Below are 6,549 nucleotides of genomic sequence, written 5' to 3'. Positions count from 1 at the left end.
TTTTCAACCTTCTTTCTTCATTCTGAAGTGATTTTCTTGCTTCATCATGGACACAACTGAGTCCTCTGTGTGGACAGTGAACATTTTTAAAAGTAGCCTTGTAGAATATTTTTCTGGCAATTCCACTATCTCTTTTCTTTTCAGTCATGAGCTTAGAGCAGTGTCGTGCTGAATACCTAAGTAGTGCTAGCTTTCCATTTCTTATCATGGCGAGTTTCCAAATGTCTGTCAGGGAAATATTCTTATAGTTATGCAAAATAAATTTCTATTTTTATTTCTATTTTCTTTTTTTTCTTACTTAGTGTTTATTCATAATCATAAACTTAACTCTGCAATCCAGCTAGACTTGAAGGGGAATGAGGAAAATATGGAACCCAAAGAACTTCAGTGAGAGCAGAGATTACAGGGTACTGCAAGCAGATGGGGCTGGGGTGCTCTCCTGAGCTACAGAAGGAATGGTCTGGTGGGTAAGAAGCCCGCAAATCAAAAGAATTAGAGTTGTCCACAGTCGGAAATAGTGATCTTCTTGCTGGTCTTGCCATTCCTGGACCCAAAACGCTCCATGGCTTCCACAATGTTCATGCCGTCTTTCACCTTCCCAAAGACCACATGTTTGCCATCCGGCCACTCAGTCTTGGTGGTGCAGATACCAACTGGGAACCGTTTGTGTTTGGTCCAGCATTTGCCATGGACAAGATGCCAGGACCTGTATGCTTCAGGATGAAGTTCTCATCCTCAAATTTTTCTCCGTAGATGGATCTGCCGCCAGTGCCATTATGGCATGTGAAGTCACCACCCTGGCACATGAATCCTGGAATAATCCTGTGAAAGGAAGAACCCTTATATCCAAATCCTTTCTCACCAGTGCTCAGAGCACGAAAGTTTTCTGATGTCTTTGGAACTTTGTCTGCAAACAGCTCGAAGGAGACGCGGCCCAAGGGCTCGCCATCGGCCGCGATGTCGAAGAACAAGGTGGGGTTGACCATGGCTGCAGCAAGTGGTGAGGGGGACAGCGGCGTCTGGAAAGCGGGGTTTATTTCTATTTTCAAAGCTCAATATTCACCAGAAAACTTTGGGTTTTTTTTTTTCTCTCTCTCTCTCTTTAATTTTTGCTTAGTTGATAGGTTTTGGTTGCAGGATCTAGAGAGTATGAGGTAGCCTTAAACTTTGTCACAATAAAATTGGGATCCCCTTGCTTCAAATTCATGCCACTCTGTATTCTCCGTCCCGACAGTACATACATATTATATTCAAGTGGCTATATCTAAGTACCTGACGTTGGTCATTCTACTTCAAGCCTATATTGTTCATTTTTATATAACTGTATTTCAGAATTTATATAGCTTTATTTAAATTTGTAACCTTTTGGTTTTGAATTATGGCAATTAGGACACCAAATCATGATTTTCATACATACACACATCCTTGTGTGTGAGTGTGTGTGTATGATGTGTGCTTTAAGTTTGACAACGAGTTTATTTTAAAAACTTTGTCATTTCCTTCCAATGTGAATTCATATAATGTACTTATTATCAGTGTTATTTATTACAAGACATTACACAGTGGCAACATTCAACTAAATTTCTAAAGGTAAAATCAGATTCAGTGATAAAATCAGAGTGCCTTCAGATCAAATCCTAATGAGAACTCTATAAAGAGAATATTTAAATAGATATATAAAGCCATTATTTTCTCCCAAGTTAATTCACTGAAGTATTACCGAAAAGTAGCATTATAACAAACCATTTCCAATGTACTACCAAGTAGGATAATAAAAATATATTGAAAATAAGAATTTCAGTGAAAACATGACATTTCAAAATATAGACATTAAAAGTGATATAAAGCTTCTTATTACTTAATAAGTATTTTCAATTTCATAATTTAATCTCTCTCATGCATTGCAACAAAAGTTAATGTGCTTTATTATTTTGCCAGGACAATTATTATTGTTCATTGTGCCTGTAAAATTCTATACTAGCTTATCACCACCTACCTTCCTCTTTCAGGAGAATGCACTCCTGTGATTCTTCAGTGCAATTATTGTGGTTCATAAAAACTCTGTTATTATGTTGGCTTAGAATAATATGCTTTTTACATAAAAATAACTTATAGTTATTCTCTCCTCTATTGGTAATTATAACCCAAAGTCCATTGCAGTAATAAACTTAGGATGAGCACTTGATGGACCACTTTATTTTACTCCAACTACCCTTTTACTATTATGACTATTTATTATGTCTTCATAAACATAATACATGGCAACAGTGAAGCATAATACACAACACATCTAATACTTGCCCAAATTCTGGCTTTTATTTCTGAGGCAAAAATCCCAAGTTGTTCTTTATTTGGAATACCGGAGAGTATTCAAAAGCTGTACAATCCCAGGTGCTATAGAATCTTCCAGAAAAAAAATAGGTTTATAAACATATATTTTTGAACAAACCAACATTCCTCATGCATTGCCGCCTGGCTACATATGATAGTCTCTCTTCTAAATTTTCTACCAAGAAATAAAATAAGAGTACTGAGGCCAGATCCAAAGAAACTTGTACTTATTGTCTCCAGTTATAGGTACTATAAAAGCAGAGAATTAGTCTACAAGTATTTCCCTTCCTAGATTATCACTGAAAAGACAAAATTTGTGCTTTACATTTTCTGTTATCCATCCCTTATATGCCCTCTTCTGTCCATTGCAAGAATTATTATTTTGTTTTTCATGATTAAATATAGTTAACTCATGATACTAGAATATCTGTTAATTAAATAACTGAGCCAGGAATTTTCTAGAAAATGAGAAATAAGCACACATGAGCAGAATAGTCTCTTAAAAATATTATGCTGTTATCTTGTTGTCGTTGCTTCTGGTAGGAATCATAACAAATTTCTTAAGTGATAAAAATAAAACTACCCCAAAACTCTAGCCAATTAGACTGTTTTAGAATCCATAGGATACTCAACCATATGTGGCAATTAACTAGAAAACACTTTTGTCTAACGATTGTAACCCAAATATTCTAACCTATTAAGTTTAATTTGATCTTAGCTATTTTTTCTTATATTTTTCTAATGAATCTTGATGATTAAATATTTTTAAATGTTTATATTACCTGGGGCTAAAGATATGGGTCAGTAGTTAAGACCAGAGTTTGTTTCTCAACACCCACTTTTGTCAGTTCACATTACCTCTAGCTCTAACTCCCAGAAAACTGATGTCCTATTTTTATGTATACATGAGTACCTATATTTACACATACACCAAACAGGCAGACACACACACACACAACACACACACATACATTTGTGAACATGCACATACACATTCATGTACATGTATACAACAATTAAAAGGAAACATTTAAAAATATGTTTTCCTTTGTAGGGATCAAATTCACTTTGGTGTTTTATTTCTGGATTGGAGGTAGGCATATAGACACTATATGTTTTCTAGAAGGGTCCGCTGCATCACACTTTTGCTGAGTTTTTACATTACTTAGAAAAATACGTACAAGACTTAACTATTTCTAATGACCTATAGACTGTGCTTTGATGTTCACATGAGTCTGTTAAATTTATTTCAACTTCCCCCACTTCAATAAAAAAAATTTTTCTGTTCTTAGACTAATCCTTCCATTCTGGGACAACTACATTGCAATAATAATTCCTAAGGAATCTGTTTTCATGTATTTAAAAGAACTTTTGATTCAAGAATAAGTACTAAATAATAAGCTTGTAGAATTCACAAATTATTGTCAATTTTTTCGTTATTTGATATTATTTTATACCAAATTTATATATAAGGTTCTTTTAAAAACTACTTCGATAAAGAATATGTGTTTTAGATACATATAATATGAAAATGAATCATAAGTTTAAGAAATAAATATACCAAATTTCACAGAGATATCAGGATTATTAAAGAATATAATTGCATATGAAAATGTATGGAGAAGTATTGATGGTACCATTATATGATATCTTATACCTCTTTTACATATCATCTCATTTCCCTCTCTTAATGCTAACAGTGATAGAATGATCTTTCAGATAATGCAGACAAAATGTATAGACCATATGTAAGTATAGTGATTAAGGATGTGAATTAAATGGATAGAAATTAAAAATTGGCCAATCTAAACTTAGTGATATAGTTCCAATAACAGAAGGTTTAGGTTCAGTGCTTTTGATAGATATTGATTTTTTTGACTTCTAGTCAGGGTCAGAATACCGAGATTTAGGTGTGAGCTTACTTAACTCCTTTAAGGAACTGTGTCACTCCTGTGCTATAATCGACCCTCATCTGAACAACAAGAGGGAGAGTTTACTGAAAGTCAGTGTCCAATAATTTCAAATCCTTTGTAATTTCTGTGCCTTTTACATGGCCTTGTATTTTCTCTTAGTTTATGGTTGTTATATTTTTGATTCAGCATTCCTAGCACTTTCTACGTGAATTATGGTGCGTCGCCTCTATTCCTACTTCACTGCTGTGGGAACTCCTTCAGCCAATGTCCTGTAAGATACCAGCCCCCTTGGGCATGGTCTCCTGTACTATGAATGCAGATATAAAGCTTGCATGGTCTCTCTCTCTCCCTCAGCTGCTGAATTTGGTTCCTGTTCCCTACTTGTGCAGAGTACTGTTTATCTGTGAGTCTACCACTAAATAAAGAATCCTTTATTATATTCAATTCTGAGCTAGTGTGGGATTACTTTATTGCATTCATCTCCATTTCACCAAACATGGCAGCCCATGGTTGGCAGATCAGCTCTCTGAAGAAAGCAGAGAGTGGCCCCGAGGGCAAGATGAAGACATGGTTATGAAATAGTTGGTCCAATCAGCAGTTATAGCCTTTAAAGTCTTGGACCTGCACCCCAATTCAAGATGAAGAATCTGTGACTGCTTGTAGGTTTACTACTCTTCAGCTGTAACTTGTCAGGTACACTGACCAAGCATGATGTTCCTTGTCAAGTCCCTGTGTTCCATTTTATTTCTCTTAGGTTTGTAAGCCAGATTTATGGTTGCTTTCCATGTCTCTCACCTTCTCAAAATTTGATAATAAATCAAGGTGTGAATTCACACTAAAGGTCAACTATCATGAGTGCTTCACTTTTCTCTAGTCCTATTCTCTGACTCTTTAGTTTTCCCCCTAAGGCCCACAAATTTTAATTGACATGGATTCCAATTTTCTTCTTCCTAAACCTAGGGGTGAATTCATCTTGTATGTGATGCAACCTCTAAATAGCTGTTTTCTGATAGTGTACAAAGCTTACAAGAATAAAAATGATCTGAGAAGAAAAAACAATAGGGAAAGAATATTCCTCATTGTCCACTATTTAATGTCTTTAGAGAGTAGAGCTCTTCTTTGACTATTATCTAGCTTTATATCAGCCCTGAAGACTAAGGTTGGTCAAGTACCAGGGAAGCCATCATAGTGATTTGATAACTATACTTCACTGAGTTTTACCTTACATTATTTTCAAGTCCTGAAAATGTCATATATCATAAACTTACCCAGTACTTCAATATTTACATATTGCATGTTCTGATTAGTAATTTGATACCTAGAATCTGAAGTCTTAAACGAATACCATTTTTCATGAGTTTAAAGTGTTCTGTGTGAAAAGGATTGTCTTTTATTTTTAGAATTTTTTTGAGTTCCTGTAAGGGAAATTAATAGAATACTTCTATTTGATACATCTGTTTTAAGACTTTCTTTACTTTGTAATACATGATGGTTATCAACAACAATTCCAGTGGCATGTGCAATAGTATATACTGACACATGCCTACCTTTTACAGATGTTGATATATTTGAAGGCATACTTAATAGTTTTGGTGATTCTAAAAACAGTAGAAGGACTGCTGCCCATTAATTATGATGATTGGAAAACTGAAATTAATGCTACACATAAACAATAATGTTTTTTCTTGATGACAAAATAACAACTTAGCTTTATTTATTTTTAATTGTGTGTGTGTAAAGTTGTGTGTTTGAGATTCGTGATGTATGCCAGTGATGTATGTGCAGAGATACCCCTTGTTTTAAAGATATAAAATATGTCAAAAATTATAGTCTATATATATTGCCTTCACTCTAGAAAGTGAAACTATTGGGACAAGAGGTGGTAAAGGACTTACACAGACTATACAATGTCCTGTGTTTGATTAGCAGCCCTGAATGTAAAGAAGTATTATAGTGAATTCTTCTAATCCCAGGAGTAGTTCAATTTCATTCTTGTTGACAGAGATAGAGATGAACACAGGTCTTTATAGGACATATGAACCTTTCTCATAAGCAAAGAAAACATGCATATGTGTATTCACACACTCTCACACACACTCCCACAAAGATCTATCTAGGACTCAATGAATTCAGTGCTAAAGGCTGATAAAATTCATGGAAGTTTTATTTTATAGAAATATTATTATTGTTTACTGCTCTAACATAAACTGAAAGAGGGGGAAATACTAAAATCATTCTAAAAGAGTGGTTTTACTTTGACACCAAACCTGATAATGAAAGAATAAAATAAAACAGAAGAAAACTA

The 6,549-nt window shown here is 34.4% G+C and overlaps 1 pseudogene; it reads right to left on the bottom strand.

Annotated features, from left to right (window-relative positions):
• Positions 1 to 291: 291 nt before the first annotated feature.
• Positions 292 to 1,003, bottom strand: LOC142855560 (peptidyl-prolyl cis-trans isomerase A pseudogene; annotated as a pseudogene).
• Positions 1,004 to 6,549: the final 5,546 nt, after the last annotated feature.

This window comes from Microtus pennsylvanicus, chromosome 8 (genome assembly GCF_037038515.1).
Source record: "Microtus pennsylvanicus isolate mMicPen1 chromosome 8, mMicPen1.hap1, whole genome shotgun sequence".
Lineage (NCBI taxonomy): Eukaryota > Metazoa > Chordata > Mammalia > Rodentia > Cricetidae > Microtus > Microtus pennsylvanicus.
Note: the sequence above shows the minus strand (reverse complement) of the source record. Positions and strands in the feature narration are given on the sequence as shown.